The sequence below is a fragment of the Mus musculus genome, chromosome 3 (assembly GCF_000001635.26).
Source record: "Mus musculus strain C57BL/6J chromosome 3, GRCm38.p6 C57BL/6J".
NCBI lineage: Eukaryota > Metazoa > Chordata > Mammalia > Rodentia > Muridae > Mus > Mus musculus.
The window spans coordinates 64,199,455-64,221,592 of record NC_000069.6 but is presented as its reverse complement, the minus strand read 5'-3'; the positions used below and the strand labels follow the sequence as shown (position 1 = coordinate 64,221,592).

The window sequence follows — 22,138 nt, the reverse complement described above, 5'->3', positions numbered from 1 at the left end:
TCAGGCATAAATTGCAACTAAGAAAACGCAAAACAATTGCTATACCAGAGATTCTAATATGATATGTTCCGTAGCTCAAGCCCTGCAAAAAATGTGAGCAAGGATTGCATCCATACCGTCTTCAGACATGGAAACAGAAGAAAGTCCTTGAAAAGCTGTTGAAGGAACCATCCATTGTGTGCTATGTTGAGATAATTTAGAAAGAAGTCATTCCCCTTTAATTCTTACAACATCCAAGCTTTTCTGTGTGCAGATGTTTCATTAAGAAGCTTCCTTCATTGCCATTTCTCACTTATTGTTATTAAAATAATATATCTTTAGAATCAATAAACAGTTGTAAAGTAGTTCTGTATCAACTTTACTGACTTCGAAATAGCCTACAGATCATTTTCATACACACTTTCAAAGAAAAAGGTCAGTCACCTTTATTTCCCACACTCAGAAGGCTGAAATGGGAGGATCTCTGTGAGTTTGTACACTGAAACTCTGTTTTTAAATTAGAGAGACAAAGAGACAGAGAAAAGACAAACACACACACAAAGAGAGAGAGAGGAAGATAGAAAGGGGGGAGGGAGAGAGGGGAGGGGGGAGGGGAGGGGGAGGGGAGAAGGAGGGGAGGGGGAGGGGGAGAGGGAGAATGAGAAAGAATTAGAGAGAGTTCAATGCCAGCCTGAGCTACAAAGTGAGTTACTGAACAGCAGGTGCTACACAAAGGAACCCTGTCTTAGAAGATGAAACCAAAACAAACCGGGGTTTGGGGGGTTGGTGGGGGGGGAGGAAAGGAAAAGTTAGAAGAGGGTTTGATCAGCAATTGTTTCCTTGAGACATTTATAATTATCCTCTACTTTGGAATTTCTAGGTTTTTTCTTTTTTCAGGCCTTTACTGGAATTTTAGGTCATTTGTCACTCATCAATGCCTAACTGTTTACTGATAAAAAAATCCTTTCTATTTACTTTCTACTTACGTCCTCTGTTATGGGTCTGAAAACCATAAGTGTAACTCGGCTCCACAGAATTACAGCCAGAGGGCTAGCTGAGCTGCTTACTAGAAGCTTGAGGAGTCACTTCTTTGGCTTAACGTAGTGGCTGGAGTGACCACCTCAACCCAGTCCTGCTCATTTAGGTTATATCCTGTGAAGCAGCCCTCGCTGTTACTCTCTGTAAAGACATCTGTGAAATTATCAATGTGCACTCCAAAATGATCAAAGCACTGTTTCCCTGGTGTCTTCCATCCCCTCTGGCTCTTACAATATAAGTGCCTCATTGTACACATACTTTCCATATCCTTAATGGAAAGACTTTCATGGAAACATCCCACTTAGGACTGAGTTACCAAAGTCTCTCCCTTTCTGCACATTGTCCAGTTGTAGGTCACTGTGTGACTTCACATGTTTTCAGGCGAAAGCTTCTGAGTCAGACATTGATCTATGGATACAACAGAGTCTCATTAGAAATCATTTTACCACACAGTTTGGAGCTGAGATGAAAGGATGGACCATCTAGAGACTGCCATACCCGGGGATCCATCCCATAATCAGCTTCCAAACACTGACACCATTGCATACACTAGCAAGATTTTGCTGACAGGACCCAGATATAGCTGTCTCTTGTGAGACTATGCCGGGGCCTAGCAAACACAGAAGTGGATGCTCACAGTCATCTATTGGATGGATCACAGGGCCCCTAATGGAGGAGCTAGAGAAAGTACCCAAGGAGCTAAAGGGATCTGCAACCTTATATGTGGAACAACAATATGAACTACCCAGTACTCCCCAGAGCTTGTGTCTCTAGCTGCATATGTATCAGAATATGGCCTAGTCAGCCATCAGTGGAAAGAGAGGCCCGTTGGTCGTGCAAACTTTATATGCCTCAGTACAGGGGAACGCCAGGGCCAAGAAGTGGGAGTGGGTGGGTAGGGGAGTGGGTGGGTAGGGGAGTGGGTGGGTAGGGGAGTGGGTGGGGGAGCATGTGGGGGGACTTTTGGGATAGCATTGGAAATGTAAATGAAATAAATACCTAATTAAAAAAATCATTTTACACCTACATTCCTTTAGCATAATGATTAATCTTCACCTATTTACTCTTACGTTCTAGACCACCCAAGAAGTGTCAGGCATTGGTTCCATCTCATGGAATAGACCCTAAATACCACCATAGAGTGTCCGATTATTCCCAAAATGTTTGGTACACTGTTGCATTAGAATATCATGCAGGCAGGCCACCAAAGTAGATAGAAGTGTTTGTAACTGGATTGGTATTATCCCTTTCCCCAGTTTAGTATGCAGTAGTAGTATTTAGTAGCCTTTGCCCCTACTTGTATAAGTACATTCTAATACAAGTAGGGATAAAGGCTCTTCTTGACTTTTGTAACTCAATAAGATATGCATCAGTTGTCTGATTTAGAGCCTTGACTGTGTACTGAATTTCAAGGATAAGAATGACTTAGGTAATGGCATTTGAAACAAAGAAACAGAAATGGGCTATGAGATGAAGCTGATGGTTTCTTCAGGAAGGAGAAAAACTAGATTCACTGAAAGATTAGCCAAAGGCACATCAGTCCACCATACCCTGTTGTCCTGTTCTAGTTTGTTATTGTAGTAGGAAACTCTATGACAAAGGACAAATGAAAGAAAAGGATTTATTTGGCTTACATGTTACAGGTCGTCATTGAGATAAGCCAATGTAGCAATATAAATATACAGACTAAATCAGAAACCACAGGGAATGCCCCTTACTGGCTTTCTCTCCCTGAATTGCTCAACTACCTATCTTACTCATCCCACACTATCTTATATATGCTACCACCTTCTATGGTGGGCTGTGCTCTCCTATATCAATTAACCATGAAGATATGGCCAAACACAATTTGATGTAGGCAATACCTTGATTATTATTTCCTCCTCCCAGGTGCCAATAGTTTGTGTCAAGTTAGCATAAATTACCCAGGTTACACCCTATCTATGGGGGCCATCATTTTTTTACTGTAAGTATTCCTCATAATGAAGCTCCTCCCTTGGTTTTAAAATGAAGGCTTTAAAAGGCTTTCTATGTACGGTTTCATTATTATGCCTCAAGAATGACATTCTCCCTGTGTACTGTTCTTACCCGGATGCAAGACACTCTGTCCCAAGGAAGTTTATTTCAAAGGGGTAAATTCATGTTACCTATATTTCTAAACAAACTAATGGCATACCTCTTTTCTCATAATGTCCACCTGGGCACACAGACATTTTCCACTATCAAATAAAATGAAATTCTGCTTGTAATTGGAAGTCTCATGGGGCAAAGCAAACTCTGAAGGAACATTGTTGTACACAACGTGGAGTGACATAGAGCAGGAGATAACCTCATCTCAACATCCTCCTTAATAAAAAGAATATCCAGGAAACGTAATACTAAGTGCACTGTTGATTTCCCTACTGATTCAGAGAGTTCTGCTTAGGAAACAATGTGATAATGACTGTGCCCATGAGTACACTATCATAGCACGAGAATTACTAGATATTCCATCATTACTGAGATTTAAACTGGTCAAAAACCTGAACAATTATGTTGGGAAATGTAATGGGCATGGAATGTCTGATAAGCTGTGGCTGGCCAAAGGCTGTGATCCACTATGAGTTCACCATGGTAGATATGAAGCTCTGACCTACCAGAATACCCGACACCATTCATCAGCAGTATGCATGGTTCATGTCATTTCCCTAAATTGAAACAACTTTTGAATATTCTTAATCTGTGTTGAGGAGAGTATGGTAGGTTCCAGTGTTCTCCTTGCTTACTGGCAAAACAAGTCTGAACAGAATCTCTCCCTGTTATTAAAGGACAGACTGATTACTGCCAATGCCCTTAGAGATCTGCAAGAATAAAACACAGCCAAGAACCATGGAGGAGCATACAGTCACATCTCAAACCCAGGAAGCTATGAGTGTTCACATGCAATTAAATACCATGGCGACTTGTATCAACATCCATATGGCATCGTTTTCCTGAGTCAGGGATTCTTAAACCTAAGTTCAAAATACTTAGAGAGAATCAATCTCACCTTGATGGGCAATATCCTGAAGGGTCCCAAACTGAATACCAAATGCTGCTTCACAAATCAGAAGCCTCCTCAACCTGAATCTAATTCGTAATACAGGAAAGATTAAGTAATGAGGATACCATTTTAAAATATAAAGTACTGATTTTAAAATACGCTATAACTTAAAATAAATATGTCTTAGTAATTTTATGGGCTCTAAAAGCCTTTGCCAAGATGTATCCTTGGCAACCAAATAGTAAGTATTCCAAAACAGCTACCCTCTGGAAAGAAAGGGAGGCCAGGCATCATTCTGAGACATTCTGGAAAAGTTCTGGACTGAGCCCAGTAGCTCAATAGGGATTTTCATACTATAGGCACTGAGGAGTGGTCACTTACCAGTGAGATACTTTATGAGATGAAGCCAAACTCTGTAAAGCTCATTGGGAGATAGCCCTGAGAATCAGGCTATTCACTAAGACAGGCCAACAATACCTTGAAAATATAAGAAAGATTATATGAGGTAAACACACGTTGAAAAATGAAGACTCTGTATGGCATATTTATAGAACTTGGTCAAGGGAGGAGTGTCACTGAGGGTGATTTTTGAAGGTTCAGCCAGCTGTGTGCAAATGAGTTTGGTCTCCTGATTCACCAGTAAGTTAGAAATAAGATCCCCTCTTTGGGAAAATCTGGAGTTGGTGGGAAATATACCATGCTTAATCAACAACTAAGAAATCATCCAATGAGGATCAGGTGGAGGTAATCAATGTACTTCATTGTGCAGTGTAGCCACGGTGACTGGTGATTCTAACGATGTCATGTGAAAAACAAATGCATGTCAGGGTTACAGTAAGAAGAGTACTTGTGGCAAAACAATTGTTTTTAAAATGAGAATGGATTTCTTTCACTAGAATATTTTTATTTATTATGGAAATAGAAGCCATATTCTCATATGAAAAATGAGAAATATGAGAAAGATAAAACTTGCCAAAATATGCCAGGCAGTGGTGGAGCACGCCTTTAATCCCAGCACTTGGGAGGCAGAGGCAGATAGATTCCTGAGTTCGAGGCAAGCCTGGTCTACAGAGTGAGTTCTAGGATAGAGAAACCCTGTCTCGAAAAACAAAAAACAAAAAAACTTACCAAAATATAGCTGTTTAGTGTGTTGTGTAAACATTAATTGTAAATGGAAGTGAATATGAAAATGCAAAGATGACAGGCTGTGAAGCTACAAAGAGAGGACAGCCCCCCAGTCTTTTGATTTCTTGCTTATAATTACTAATTTTTGCCTATTAAAGATACTAGAGAGGTGAACAAGTGGAAAATACAGGTAAATTTTAGAAATTGGGAACATAATTTTTTGTTGTTGTTGTTTTCGAGACTAGGTTTCTCTGTATAGTCCTGGCTATCCTGGAACTCACTTTGTAGACTAGGCTTGCCTGGAACTCAGAAATCCACCTGCCTCTGCCTCCCAAGTGCTGGGATTAAAGGAGTGCACCACCACCACCTGGCGGGAACATAATTTTAAGTGTAGCTTTGTTGATATTTTTTTCTTGAATTTTTTGGGGTTTTCCTGGGAGTCAGTGAATGTATTCAGGAATATGATCTACAGGAACATTGTAGCCCAGCATGTAACTATACTATACCTAATTCTAAGTTCTATATGTTGTACCTTTAAATTATTATAAATTTTAATATTATAAGTAAAACTTTTACACAAAGGATTTTTAATTTTTTTTTTATTACTTTACTTTACATCCAAACATCATGCCTGGTTCTCTGCCCAGTGCCCCTCACACTGATCTTCTCCCCATTCCCTGCTCCCTTCTTAGAGGAGAAGGGGAAGAACCCCTGAGGTCATCATCTTAACAGGTCCCTCCCAGTCCCTTTTTCCCTACTCATTCCTACAACCACACATCAAGTCACTGCAAGATTGGGCATATCTTTTCCCACTGAAGCCAGACAATGTTGCTCATTTAAGGAAACAGGGTGCAGAGGCTGGTGACAGATTCAGGGTTAGCCCCCACTTCAGATGTTGGCAGACCCACTTGAAGAACAAGCTGTACTGCTGCTACATATGTGCAGGCAACCTAGGTTTAGGCCATGCTCTCTCTTATGTTAGTGGTTTAGTCTCTAAGCAAACCCACTACTGCTCACAAAAATTCTACAAGACTCCATGAGCTCCATCTGGTAAAGTTTTAGTTTATTATAAATTTTAATTTTTTTTTTTTGTTCTTCGAAACAGGATATGTCTGTATAACCCTGACTGTATTGGAACTCACTCTGTAGACCAGGTTGGCCTCGAACTCAGAAATCCGCCTGCCTCTGCCTCCCGAGTGCTGGGAATGGAATACTACTCAGCTATTAAAAAAAATGAATTTATGAAATTCCTAGGCAAATGGATGGACCTGGAGGGTATCATCTTTAGTGAAGTAACCCAATCACAAAGGAACTCGCACAATATGTACTCACTGATAAGTGGATAATAGCCCAGAAACTTAGGATACCCAAGATATAAGATACAACTTGCCAAACGCATGAAATTCAAGAAGAACGAAGACCAAAGTGTGGACACTTTACCCTTTCTTAGAAATGGGAACAAAACACCCATAGGAGTTACAGAGACAAAATTTGGAGCTGTGACGAAAGAATGGACCATCTAGTGACTGCCATATGCAGGGATCCATCCCATAATCAGCTTCCAAATGCTGACACCATTGCATACACTAGCAAGATTTCGCTGAAAGGACCCAGTTATAGCTCTCTCTTGTGAGACTATGCCGGGGCCTAGCAAACACAGAAGTGGATGATCACAGTCAGCTATTGGATGGGTCACATGGCCCCTAATAGAGGAGCTAGAGAAATTACCCAAGGAGCTATAGGGAACTGCAACCCTATAGGTGGAACAACAATATGAACTAACCAGTACCTGGGAGCTCTTGTCTTTAGCTGCATATGTATCAAAAGATGGCCTAGTCGGCCATCACTGCAAAGAGAGGCCCATTGGACTTGCAAACTTTATATGCCCCAGTACAGGGGAAAGCCAGGGCCAAAAAGGGGGAGTGGGCGGGTAGGGGATTGGGAGGGTAGGTATGGGGGACCTTTGGGATAGCATTGAAAATGTAAATTAGGAAAATACCTAATAGAAAAAATAAAATAAATTTCAATATTATAAGCAAAATTTATACATCGCAGGCTTTTTTATTTTTATTTATTTTTTTTTTTTTTTAGATTTCTGCTGGTTCCTTAAAATTTTGTTGGGAGAAAAACTATGTTATCAAATATTCCACACATTTCCATGATCCAAACTTGTACTGAATTTTATTCTGACAATGTTCTATGAACTTTATCTAAGGAAGGGAAGGGGCATGTTTGAAAATGAGCAGGGATGAGGGAAGACTGGGAGACTAGGAATCATGATATGTTGACCAGGAAACAAGAAATTTGTCTCTGAGTGAGGGCTAGCAAGCAAGAGAACAGAAATGGCTGGAGATGTGTCTCCACAGTGGAGTGCGTAAAGTCCAGGATGTGCACAAAGTCCAAAGAGTTGGCTGCATGGAGATGTGATGAACCTGCCAATGCCAAACAAGAGGGGAGAGTTTTTACAACTTAAAATAACTTTCAAACTGAATACCATGATTCTGTGGTTATCTTTGCAAATCTTACAGGATAACCAGGTTCCACATCTCAGAGGACTGTTCAACTCCTATTCCAGATCCATAAATTGCAACTGATTGTGACATCTGTGTCTACAACATGAACTTATTTAGTCAGGAGTAGCAATCAGCTCACTGGGTTAGACTCATACACACTCCAATACTCCTTCAAGGTGCTTCCTTAAAACCTGTGTCACCTCAAAACTTTCATTACCCTCAAGCTCACCACATAAGCATGACTAACAGAAACAAGTGCTTGATTCTGGGATTAACTGTATTTTTGTGTGTTGAATTATATGCTCAATATGATGACCAGAATGTGACATGCAGGTTGCTGTGCAAATTTAATTTAACTGGATGTGTAGAAGTTGAAAACCATTCTAATGTTGTTGGAGGGCTATTTCCTGTTCACTATAGGACTGTGCCAACAACTGACTCCGATGAGGAAATAGAATCACCCATGTGTGAAGGGTAAGCCATTGATAAATCTTTTTATTTCACATTAATTTGGGTGGCCAGAAAAGAGTATATAGCTTGGAGCCTAGATTTCAGTTGAAGTTGTCACTCTGGCACTATCTGCCTTTTATCTCAGTTTAAAGGAGGAGTGGATTTCTGTAGAAGATTCTCAGAAATTCATCCCTCAGTGGACTCTATTAGACCAGAAGCAGCAGTATCTAAAAACTCGTTAGGCATATAGAACCAGGGGTTGCATACCACATCTGCAGAAGAGAATGTACATGTTCTGAATACCTCTGATGGGGTGTGGGAACACTGAAGTTTGAGGAGCACAGGTGTTGCACAGTGTGATGCAGCTTCACTGTTAATTGTTCTAAGCTCAAATTCAAATGTGTGGTATGAGAATTCTGCTTTATGTCTGAGAAAATGTTCATGATCAGATTCTAGCCTGCAGGAAAACTTCTATCCCTGCTGCTATCTCCTGCAAGATATCATATCAAAATTGGAATTCCCAGTTATCAAATATAGCAATTATTGTCAGAGAATGAATGTTGGAACAGGACTAATGCCTGTTAATATATGTATCTTACACACATTCAACACACACACAGGTTAGACATAAAAATAGTATCAAAAATAAAAGAAAACAAGAAAAATAACCTCCAATTCCATTGCCATCACAAAACTGCAGTTTTATTTTTTCATATCCATTTTTGAGTCTTTTACAAAATAAACTTATGATTGTCCGCAATATGAGGATAGCACAGGTACTCATTGTATTCAAAATTTTACCTTATACAGCAGACTTTTCCATGATGCTCTGTGGTCATTATAGCTGTTTTGGAAGTTTCTTATATCATTATATCTATCACAACTCCTTTCCTTTTTTTTTTAATTTTTTTATTAGGTATTTTCCTCATTTACATTTCCAATACTATCCAAAAAGTCCCCAATACACTCCCACCCACTCCCACTTTTTGGCCCTGGCGTTCCCCTGTACTGGGGCATATATAGTTTGCAAGTCCAATGGGCCTCTCTTTCCAGTGATGGCCGAATAGGCCATCTTTTGATACATATGCAGCTAGAGTCAAGAGCTCTGGGGTACTGGTTAGTTCATAATGTTGTTCCACCTATAGGGTTGCAGATCCCGTTAGCTCCTTGGGTACTTTCTCTAGCTCCTCCATTGGGGGTCCTGTGATCCATCCAATAGCTGACTGTGAGCATCCACTTCTGTGTTTGCTAGGCCCCGGCATTGTCTCACAAGAGACAGCTATATCTGGGTCCTTTCAGCAAAATCTTGCTAGTGTAGCAATGGTGTCAGCATTTGGAATCCGATTATGTGATGGATCCCTGGATAAGGCAGTCTTTAGATTGTCCATCCTTTCTTCACAGCTCCAAACTTTATCTCTGGAACTCTTTCCATGGGTGTTTTGTTCCCATTTCTAAGAAAGGGTAAAGTATCCACACTTTGGTCTTCATTCTTCTTGAGTTTCATGCTTTTAGCAAATTGTATCTTATATCTTGGGTATTCTAAGTTTCTGGGCTAATATCCACGTATCAGTGAGTACATATTGTGTGAGTTCCTTTGTGATTATGTTACCTCACTCAGGATGATGCCCTCCAGGTCCATCCATTTGCCTAGGAATTTCATAAATTCATTCCTTTTAATAGCTGAGTAGTATTCCATTGTGTAAATGTACCACATTTTCTTTATCCATTCCTCTGTTGGGGGGCATCTGGGTTCTTTCCAGCTTCTGGCTATTATAAATAAGGCTGCTATGAACATAGTGAAGCATGTGTCCTTCTGACCGGTTGGAACATCTTCTGGATATATGCCCAGGAGAGGTATTGCTGGATCCTCTGGTAGTATTATGTCCAATTTTCTGAGGAACCGCCAAACTGATTTCCAGAGTGGTTGTACAAGCTTGCAATTCCACCAACAATGAAGGATTGTTCCTCTTTCTCCACATCCACGCCAGCATCTGCTGTCACCTGAATTTTTGATCTTAGCCATTCTGACTGGTGTGAGGTGGAATCTTAGGGTTGTTTTGAGTTGCATTTCCCTGATGATTAAGGATGTTGAACATTTTTTCAGGTGCTTCTCTGCCATTCGGTATTCCTCAGGTGAGAATTCTTTGTCCAGTTTTGAGCCCCATTTTTAATGGGGTTATTTGATTTTCTGGGGTCCACCTTCTTGAGTTCTTTATATATATTGGATATTAGTCCCCTATCTGATTTAGGAAAGGTAAAGATCTTTTCCCAATCTGTTGGTGGTCTTTTTGTCTTATTGATGGTGTCTTTTGCCTTGCAGAAGCTTTGCAACTTTATGAGGTCCCATTTATTGATTCTTGATCTTACAGCACAAGCCATTGCTGTTCTATTCAGGAATTTTTCCCCTGTACCCATATCTTCGAGGCTTTTCCCTACTTTCTCCTCTATAAGTTTCAGTGTCTCTGGTTTTATGTGGAGTTCCTTGGTCTATATAGATTTGACCTTAGTACAAGGAGATAGGAATGGATCAATTCGCATTCTTCTACATGATAACCACCATCCTTTCCTTTTATACATGCTCCTAATCCAAGTTATTACTGAAAGGACCGATCTTCAGTACAGTTGCTGACAAAGAGAGATTTGTGATGAGTCACTAATTAATACTTTCTTCATCTCTCTAAAAGATTTCCATTTTTACAGTGAAGGAAACAAGAGGAAGCGAGCAATGCCTATGATAACTCAGCAGCAGATCATCACTTAGTCACAGCTGCCACCTCTCTATCATAATGCCTCACACTAAATTTCCATGATTTGAATTATTTGATTTAGGCTACAATTTTTACTGGAACATTGGAAGTTTATTCTCAACATAAGATCAGATGGGAAATACACAAATACCTTTATACTGATGTTGGTTTTGGTTTGGGCTTACAGAGATAAGCCATACCATTAACCCTAGGGTGCCAGTAAATTACATGTAGACTAGACTAACCATGAAATTGGAAAATTTATCCTCATTCTGCCCTATTCTGTGATTCCAAGTATGTATATCGTATCCTAGATTTTCAAATATTTCAGTATAAATTCTTTACCTATTACAAACAGTTTTGTGGATCTGGAAAGAAGAATCAGTAGTTAAGACTACTGGTTGCTCTTCCAGAAGAGCAATTCCCACTACCCACATTGCAGCTCACAACTGTCTGTAACATCCTTATACAGACATACCAGAAGGCAAAACACCAATGCACATAAAATAAATCAATTATAGAAAAGAATTAATTTTGTGTATCCTATGATAGAAAAGGGTGAGAAATAAAAATAGCCTCTGGAATAACTAATTTCATCACTGTGGTTTTTATGGATTTGCTTAATATTTAATTATGATTTGAGGGAATACTCTTTAGTTTTTTAATCATATATCTTTAAAATTCATTCTATATAATCCATTTTCACCATTTACATTCCAGAGTCCCCTTATTCCCACCCAGTTCCAATGTTCTCCAAGTTGTTTACATTTTCTTCATGTAAAACAAATTCTCCTAGTGTGAGTACCCCATACAGACTCACTTTACATAGTATTCAGAAGCTAGGGTGGATGTAATCTAATGTTAAGTTCATTATGTCATCATTTACTTAACTGTAACTGCTTTATGAATTCAAAATGAAGTTTGGAGAAATTTCATTCGTAAATCAACAACTTTTGCGGCATACTAGTTTCAGGTGAACATGGGTTAAATTATATAAAAGAGGAAGATTTTTATTATTCAGAAAATATTACAATGATACAAAGAAGAGAGCATTTTATATCTTGCTTTGATTAAGGCCCACACAAGTTAAATTTATAAAATGTTTGAAGAAAAATGATACATCACATAATAGTACTATGGGAATCATAATAGAAAGCAATGAATGACAAAAACTCTCCACAAACCTCAACTATTTACTTTGAAATATTTTCCTTGTTAATATTTAAGGGAGCCAAGCCAGGCAGTGGTGGCACATGCCTTTAATCCCAGCACTTGGGAGGCAGAGGCAGGTGGATTTCTGAGTTCAAGGCTAGCCTGGTCTACAGAGTGAGTTCCAGGACAGCCAGGGCTATACAGAGAAACTCTGTCTTTAAAAAAAAGCCCCCAAAAATATTTAAGGGGACCACTTTCTATGCAGTTTTAATCATAGTAAGAGACCTAATACCCATTTCAATGCCTGTTGTATTCACACTCTATCATCTCAATATTAAATGATTTTTAAAAATAGAAAATACTCCCACACAGTTAAGAAGCCACAACTGAATTATTCCAGTTTTTGAAATATTGTAAATAACCCAGTTTGGAGCAAACAACTTTTTTCCCTTTGGGAAGAACTAATTAATTCTTTGACTAATTTAAAGGTATAGATACAGGCTCAAAGCAGGTGGATATGTTGTAGATCTTGAAATGAGATCTATCTTACTTTTGTGTGTGTATTATCTATCTATCTATCCATCTATCTATCTGTCTCTCTATCTATCTATATATATATATATATATATATATATATATATATATATCATCTATTTATCTATTTATTGACCTTAAATGCAAACCCCAATGCCTCCTCTTCTGCCAGAATTCACTTTATAAGGCTTCTCCCCGACTACTTATCTTTTTCACCTCTGAGTATGTGGAGTTCCCCACACAGGTATTAACCCATCCTGGCACATCAAGTCACTGCAGGACTAGAAACGTCCTCTGCCCATGAGGTCAGACAAGGCAGCACATTTAAGGGAACTGGATCCACAGGCAAGCAACAGAGTTAGGGTCAGCCCCTGGTCCAGGTCTAGGGGACCGTCATGAATTCCAAACTGTATGTCTGTTACATTGTGCAGAAGCCCACATCCAGACTTTGTATGTGCTTTGGTTGGTGGTTCAGTCTATAGGACCACTCAGTTGTCAAGGTTAGTTAATTGTGTTGGTCTTCTTGTGGAACCCATATTCCCTCCAGGTTCATCAATCATTCCCTTACCTTGTCCACAAGATTTCAAGTTCTCAGACTAATGTTGACTGTGGGACTCTATTGGCTGTAAGATTGGTAAAGATATTTTCTCAGTCTATTGGTTGCCATTTTGTCCTGTTGACAGTGTCCTTTACCTTACAGAAGCTTTGCAATTTTATGAGGTCACATTTGTTGATTCTTGATCTTAGAGCATAAGCCATTGGTGTTCTTTTCAGGAAACTTTCCTCTGTGCCCATATGTTTGAGATTTTTCTCACTTTTTCTTCTATTAGATTAAGTGCAAATAGTTTTATGTGCAGGTCCTTGATCCACTTGGACTTTAGTTTTTTACAAGGAGATAAGAGTAGGTCAATTTACATTCTTCTACGTGCTGACCTTCAGTTGAATCACCATCATTTGTTGAAAATGCTGTCTTTTATCCACTGGATGGTTTTAGCTCCTTTGTCAAAGAATAAGTGACCATAGGTGCATGGGTTCATTTCTAGGGCTTCGATTCTATTCCATTGATCTACCTGCATGTCACTGTACCAATACCATGCAGTTTTTAACACAATTGCTCTGTAGTACAACTTGAGCTCAGACATGCTATTTCCCACAAAAGTTCTTTTATTGTTGAGAATAGTTTTTTCTATCCCGGTTTTTTGTAATTCCAAGTGAATTTGGGAAATGCTCTCTCTTACCCTATAAAGAATTGAGATGGATGGATGTACTGGCTAGTTTTGTGTCAACTTGACACAGCTGAAGTTATCATAGAAAAAGGAGCTTCAGTTGAGGAAATGCCTCCATGAGATCCAACTGTAAACCATTTTCTCAATTAGTGATCAAGGGGGAAAGGCCCCTTGTGGGTGGGACCATCTCTGGGCTCATAGTCTTGGTTCTATAAGAGAGCAGGCTGAGCAAGCCAGGAAAAGCAAGCCAGTAAAGAACATTCCTCCATGACCTGTGCATCAGCTCCTGCTTCCTGACCTGCTTGAGTTCCAGTCTTGACTTCCTTTGGTGATGAACAGCAACATGGAAGTGTAAGCCAAATAAACCCTTTCCTCCCCTACTTGCTTCTTGGTCATGATGTTTGTGCAGGAATAGAAACCCTGACTAAGACAATGGACCACCAAGCAAAGAATACACATGGATTGACCCATGGCACTGGCTACATATGTGGTAGAGAATGGCTGTGTTGGACATCAGTGGGACAAGAGGCCCTTGGGCCTGAGGCGGTTCAATGCCCCCATGTAGGGGAATGCCATGGTGGGATGACAGGAGTGGGTATGTGGGTGGGGTAACACCCTCATAAAAGCAGGGAAGGGAAGATGAGATACGGGGGTTCTGAAGGAGAGACCTTGAAAGTGGAAATATTTATATTGTAAAAAAATAAAATGCCCACTCCAAAGAAAAAGAGACATCTGGTATTGTTTTAATTTTGAAATGAATCTAGGAGCCTCAAGTCACTGCAGGATAATGTACTTCCTCTTACACTTAGGCCAGTAGGCCACATGTCTTATAGGGTATAAGAGATCACAGATGCCAGCACAGACTACTATACCCAGCAAAACTTTCCATCACAATAGATAAGAAAACAAGTTATTCCATGAAAAATTCAAATTTGAACAATATCTATCTTAAAATTCAGCCCTTAAGAAGCACTAGAAAAAAACTACACTACATCTCAGAAGTAATTTCACACAAGTAAAGCAAAAGAAGAGAAACACACACATGCCATGTCAATACCAACATCAATGTAGCAGGAATTTACCATCATTGATCATTAATAACTCTCCATACCTCAACAACAAGAGTATATTTTACCTCAGAATAAAGGGCTGAAAAAAATCCCTTTATTTTTCCCAAGCAATAAGAAACAAGAAACAAGCTAGAGTAGCCATCCTATCTTACTTTTAAAAGATACTGGATTACTTGTTTAGAAGATGTAGAATGTTGTCAGGGCCGGCCTGGGGCTCTCATGTCTGGGTTGGAGCCTGGGATGCATCTTGGAACTAAAAGAAAGGAGGGAATCTAGGCGGGTAGAGAGAGAAATGGAGCCAAGACAGTATTCTGATAAAGACTCAAATGTTTAATGATAATCTGTACTTTATAAAGAGGGAAGCCCATCCCCAGTCACAAGCCAAGTTCCTTGTGAAGTTGTCAGAATTGGCTTTTGGCAGGAACTTGTGAAAGTCACAGTTCAGTGTTAACTTCAGAAAATCTTGGAGAAATCAGTTTGGCCTCAGGCAGGTAGCAGGCAGTGTAACATCAAAGGAGAGTGATGAGAAGCAGCACAGCAGGTGGCTCCGCCTCAGTGGCAGATGGTCTGAACCAGCCTGGCTAGGCTGGAAGGAGGTTACATAATGTCATCAGTATGAACCTGGAAATTAAGTAACAAGATAGTAAACAATGTACTGGTCTAGTCTCTCCTGTTTTTTGCTTTTCCTTAATTATGTTACCTCCCTGACTCTGTCTTTAAATTTTTTATCTTTTCTATTCCTGAATGTTTTTCTACTTCTACTGTCTTTCTCTAGTTGTAGTAACTTCCCACACCACTTGTCTGCCTGCTGTGCTATCCCCATCTCTCTATCATTTTTCAAGCATTTATGTAGCTGTTATAGTCTAGGATGCATGGTCTTTGAATTTTCTTGTTCGTATACCTATTTTCATCCTAGTTTTGTTTTGATTATATACATACATACATACATACATACATACATACATACATACATATAAGTTGTGTGATTCTCCTGTTTCCTAGCAGAGATCACATTTTTCCAGATAAAGAAATTGAAAATAGGTTCTCCATTACTGTATTTATATGCTACAACTCCAGGGGAATTTAATAGCTAAATACTAAATGAAAATCAAATCTAAACCTAAACACAAATTAGATGGACTGGTCTGGAGAGGTGGTTCATTTCATAAAGATCTTGCCTTGCAAGAAAGAGGACTTGAGTTAAAGGCCCTAGACAAACCCAAAACAGCTTGATGTGGTAGCAATTGAAAGAGTAGTAAACTCAGTGCTCCAAGGTATGCTAATCATAAAACAGATAGTGACATTCCTCCACCCACCCACTTCCTGAGTTCAAGGAGTATTCATTCAAAGAAAGTCACCCTGACCATTACCGGAAGCTGCAATGCAAATGTGCTATTTTTAGGGGCTCTTAAAAACTGTCTTGAGAGTTAACAATTACCAGTATTCCTTGTGACACCTGTGACTTTGTACTTCCTTGTGACTCTTATCTGGTATTTTTGGTATTTCCCACCTCCTTGAGTTGTGGTTTTTTCCTTTAAATACCCCCTTACTCAGCTACTCGGGGCGCCACGGTCCTCTACCCCTGCGTGGTGTATGACCGTGGGCCTGAGAGCGCTCTCGAATAAAAATCCTCTTGCAATTTGCAGCAAGACCGTTTCTCGTTGGTGATTTTTCGGGTGTTGCCTCTCCTGAGTCAGAACGTGGGGGAGTCCTCACGTTGTGGGTCTTTCACAATCTGCTACCAAAAGGCTCAGTGAGCAGAAACAGGAAGACAAACATTGGTTCCTGAAAGCAGGATATAGTCAAGTCAAGATCCAGGGTCAAAGAGGAACCCTGTCTCTTACAATAAGTTGGAGAGTGAATGGAGAAGACACTTGTCATTGACATCACTTCTCCACATACAACAGAATGTGCATTCACAAAAACAGAAAAGAAAATTCAAATTGTTAACAGATGATACCTAAGTTACTTTTAGATACTTAAGTTACAGTATTTTTTAAACTAAAGATATCAAATTAAATAGTATAGCTGTCTACAGAGTGTAGCAAGGAAACAGTTACTCACATAATTGCTTTACATTTTTGCTAAACTGTGTTAGAATTCAGATTTTAAAAAAAGGAAAAGAAGAGGAGGGCTTTTTGTTGTTTCATGTAGAATGCCTTGAAAACAATGTGGTGTTATGCTACAGGGGCAATAGGTCCCTTTGTAATAAATGACAAACAAAAAGTAAGAAGTTAATATTTATGTTTTTACATGAGAACAGCAAGAAGACAACTTCCGTTAAACAACTCAAAAATAAGTTGTATTGTGTAATTGAAGCATAAAATGCAGAAATTTAAATGCTGACTTTAATAACTTCTACTACAAGGATTTAATGTATTAATATTATTTTTATTGTTATAATTAATATTCAAAGCAAAAAAGGCCCAGAATGATAGAATATTTATGTTTCCAGGCACATTCAATTAAGTAAGAAGGCCTGTTCTAAGGGATTGTTAGGTGTGACTAGTTAAGAAAATTGTCAGTAGATGAACAATTTTGAAAAGAAATAACAAGAAATTTCCAAATGTAGTAGCATAAAAGACATATATAGGGCAACAAAGTATAAAATAGTCACATAAAGACTTAAAAGTTTGACACATACAGAAAGACGAGACACCTGCTGTTCCTTCAGAAAATGCTGTAATCACTCATTTAACTGAAACTTCTTCCCTGAAAAGCTTCCTCTTTCCTAACCCACTTAGGGGCCACTGGTTCATGAACGCTTTTCTTTTCCAGGTTTAATTTCTGGGGTTTCCACTGGATGAAAATCATGATCCACACCATCAAGGAGATTAATGAGATTCATTCCAAAACTTAAGAGGTAGAGGCAGATGAATCTCTATGCACGCATAGCTAGCCTATTTAACAAAGTGAGTGCCAAGAGAGTCAGAGCTGTTGTAAATGGTAATTCTTTCTCAAAAAAGATAAGAAAGAAAACACAGAGAGAGAGAGAGAGAAATACAAAGAATGTATAGAAATTATTGCAAATATCTATGAGGTCCAGAGATGCTTTACTAAGCTACAGAGAGAAGATAGAATGGGACCAGGTTCTCCCAATTACTCTGTTCAACTAAGCCCTGGAAATGTGACCCACTGTCTATTTAGAAAGCACTTAAAAATGCTCAAATTACTGGAGCATCATGCTTTCATTGATTAACATGGTCACTGGACTCAGAGCACCATCTGGAGCAGGGTAGAGATTGTCCATAAATATTTGATAGTAAAATCTTTGGTAGTAAAATATTTGTAAAATATTAAAATAAAATAAAGTAAAATATAGTAAAAAATATTTGGTAGTAAAAAATTTTGGTAGTAAAAGTCTAGCGACAGGTTCATTGTAGACAAATGCTGCATTAATTACCCACAATGCCAATCTAATACAGCATTTAATATAGAGAGCTTGAAATGGTAGTGGGAAAATTGAAAAGGAAATTGTTGTGGAAAAGAATACAAGGAAAGGTGGGTGACTTAGCATATACCTTAGGGGTGGGCTTCATGCAGCTCATCCAATTATATGAGTTCTGTAGCCTCCCCCAGCCTTGAAGCAGGCTGATTCAGACTTTGCTGCCACTGAATATGAGATCACCTGTTGTGTACCCTTCCAACCTAGATGGCTATATTGTTATGTCAACTACCGCCGCTCTACCTGCTGAGAGACCCTTGAGACATTCCAGAGACACATCCTATCCTGCAAGTCGCCTACAGGCTGGCTCCAGGCACCAAGAATGGACTGGGGGGTGGGATGGGCCTTGCCCTTATAAGTACAGTCTCTTAGTAAACTTGTGGGCCTTGATCAGAGAAAAAATTTGTCTTGGCTTCATTATTTTTCTCGCTGGCTAGCCTCTCTCTCTTTCAGCCCCAGCATGCCTTCCAGAAATACCCGGTTCATGTAGGCTACAGGACGTCCTCCTACTACAGAGTTCTATCTTTCTTAACCTCTAATAAACTCAAAAAAATCCTGGAAACCTTTAGATATCTTCTTTATAAGTTCTTTTAGAAATTCTCAGAAAAAAAAGAATGAAATAAAATTTCTATTTCTCATACTGATATTAAACTAAAAATTATAGGTTATCATGTTATTAATTTTCTTGTGGAAGAAAAAAAGATGGAGATGGTACAAGTAAGGATTTACATGACAAATAATTCACTCAAAATTCTGATATCACTCCTTTTGAAGAGTTTTATTCCAACAAAAGAGCTTCAATGAATCATCTGTTTGTGTGGTAGAAAGTAAAATACAAATATTAGAAGATGGAATAAGAGGCTAAAAATGACAGAGATAAACAGAACCCAGGAATAATACAGTGTAAATGAAGGAAACAATTGGATCTTGGGAGTTATAAAACATCACACTGGAAGTGATGCCTTAAGAACATAAGACTGAATTGGAGAGAAAGTAAATATTTAGGGTATTTGTCAGCAGTTACAGGGTATGTTACAGCAAAGATACATGAAGGAGTGTCAGGAATATGTGCTCAGCTGATCTCCATGCTTAGGTCCCCATAAATGCTAAGAGTAATGGGGAACTACTGAGGAAGTATGGAAGACATGTTTTTCATTTATCTGGCAATGTATATTAAAAACAGAGTTTCAGGTAATTTGTGCGACGAGAGTGTTTACTCTTCTGATTAGAGTTGTCCATTCTTTCATGTCACTCATGAGAAGTTTTAGAACCTACATACCCAGGAGTCCTGACAGCAAGACATGAATAGACAGGAGAAAAAACAGAATGGAACTAAGAGATCAAAGGTAAGACAAGGAGAGCACACAGGAGACAAAGTCATGAGACTGTGCAAATTGAGACTTGGACTCAGTCTATCATATCTACACACGAGACACTAAATGTGATGAAGAATCTGCATATCCTGACTCAGGGGAGTCAACAATGTCCAGCAAGACTGAAGAAAGTGAAAGAGACATTTCTGACACTGCTTTGATGCCACCAATGAAAAACAGTGATACTAAGAGTCTTCATCTTAACAATTGGCTGCCACGAAACACTTTTGCTGATATAGCAACCAAAATGTTCTCAGAATTGTCCCCACCCCCACCGAGTAAGTAGAAAATCAAGTAGAAAGTCATTGTCTACAAAAGGATGTGAGGACAAAGAGATCCCTGTTGAGCTCCCTCTCAAATATTTTGAAGCTGTCATTGAAGGAAGATAAAATATTGTAACTTGTGAGTTTAAGAGCCCACGGCCCTGGTCTGAGACTGAGAACAAAGCAGAACAGCCCCCAGGCATGCCAGGGCAGGGCTGTTGTTAAGGCATTCCTAAGAACATCTTGACTGTAAAGATAAAAAGGTATGCAAGGATCAGCAGGGCTATATGATCTAAGTCAACACTATCTGGCCAGAACCTCCCCTCTGTCTATTGCCCCTTGACGCCGGGTAAAGTCATACATCAACTGGTTGCTATGTGAACAAAGATAAGCCCCCAGCCCACAGGAACAAAGTCCTGATGCCCTATGTTCTTTCTGTTAATGTTTGAATAGCCAATAGCATGTCGCTGTGCTGAATTCCATACTCCTAAGCCAAGCCCCTTACCCCATAAAAACCCCTAGCTTTCAAGCCTCGTAGCTGACATCTGTTAACTCCTGTGTGGGATACATGTCGGTATGGAGCTCTGTAATTAAACACCCTCATGTAATTACATCAAGTGATGGTCCTTCGTGAATTTTTTGGGTGCACGCCCAATCGGGAATTGGGTGGGGGTTTCTCCACTAGATCTAACATCATTTTATTTTTGACTTCTGCTACCTAGTAACTATAAATATTTTCAATTTTAGGTGGGATTTGCTTCTTCCTACTCAATTCTCAGTGACATTTCTCAATTCTCAAACACTTTTCGCACAATACCCAGTGATATGTACGAGACTGAGGCCATTGTGAGTTTGATAAGACATTTTAGGTGTGTCTGGGTAGGTGCTTTTGCATCTGATGATGATCATGGAAAGCATGGAGTAAAATCATTTAGAGAAAAAATGGAAAGTGCCAACCTCTGTGTTGCTTTCTCTGAAACCATTCCAAAAGTCTACTCTAATGAGAAAACTTAAATAGCTGTTGATGCAGTAAAGAGTTCAACTGCCAAAGTCATTGTGCTTTATGCAACTAATATTGACCTCAGCCCATTTGTGCTGGAAGTGATTCATCATAACATAACTCACAGGACATGGATAGCCAGCGAAGCCTGAATTACCTCTGCTCTCATTGCAAAGCCTGTGTACTTTCCCTATTTTGGTGGAACTATTGGATTTGCAATACCAAGAAGTGTTATACCAGGACTAAAAGAATTCCTTTATGATGTACACCCTAACAAAGATCCAAATGATGTTTTGACCATTGAATTCTGGCAAACCGCTTTTAACTGTACCTGGCCCAACAGCAGTGTGCCTTACAATGTGGACCACAGAGTGAATATGACTGGTAAAGAAGATAGATTGTATGACATGTCTGATCAGCTCTGCACTGGAGATGAGAAGCTAGAAGATCTGAAAAAAACCTATATGGATACATTTCAGCTAAGAATCACAAACAATGTCAGACAAGCTGTTTATCTTTTAGCTTATGCCATGGATCATTTAAGCAGAGTTGACATAACAGAAGAATATAGGGAAAATATAGTATGTCCAATTATACCTGACTTTGAGTCCGATAAGTTACGTTATTTAACCCTGTGATGTAGCATGATGTAAATCAAGTACTTATTCCCATGTTCATACCACTGAAACTGCTAATTTTCTTCCATATGGTTTTACAGCATCAAAACTTGTCTGGGTGACTTGATTCTTCATTATCAATCCTCATTTCTTACCCATTTACTAGGTTTGTTGTCAATGATAACAAACCTGTCTCATCAAAAATTAATAATACCTTTTACAAAATATGCTGTTATTCTTCACAGCAATGAAATGTAAATGTGTCTAGGAATAAAGCATGAGGTAGTGCCTTCTTTGGTCTGTTACCCATGTAAACAATATGTAACTTGTAATCTAAGACCACTACTTGGATTCTAAAAAATGAGCTTCATGTTAGGAAAAGACATTTATGTCCCTCCAGGTTAGGATGAGTCCTGCATATTATTTATAAGTTTGCTTACACTCCAGGCCTTTTGTTTTAACAATTTGTTTTATCTATTTAAGGGAAAGACTAGACAGTGAGGTCTTTATACAAAATAGCAAGAGCAGGACAAAACATGGATGTCAGGGGATAGAGATTATAGCTGGTATCTGTGACATTCAGT

At 39.1% G+C, this 22,138-nt stretch overlaps 1 protein-coding gene and 1 pseudogene across 2 annotated transcripts in view; one reads left to right on the top strand and one right to left on the bottom strand.

Moving 5' to 3' along the window:
• Positions 1–745: 745 nt before the first annotated feature.
• Vmn2r1 (vomeronasal 2, receptor 1) overlaps positions 746–22,138 on the bottom strand; it is a 142,676-nt gene continuing 121,283 nt past the window's right edge. Inside the window, exons 5-7 of one of the 2 annotated variants that reach the window (XR_001783720.1) lie at positions 4,421–4,516; positions 4,046–4,125; positions 746–1,425 (exon numbers count right to left, since the gene is read on the bottom strand). The gene's annotated coding sequence lies outside the window, so the exon portion shown is untranslated. Of the gene's footprint in view, positions 1,426–4,045; positions 4,126–4,420; positions 4,517–15,379; positions 15,478–22,138 lie in introns of those variants that run through there. The other variant, XR_375555.2, reaches the window with a different exon arrangement.
• Positions 7,913–21,572, top strand: Gm18294 (predicted gene, 18294; annotated as a pseudogene).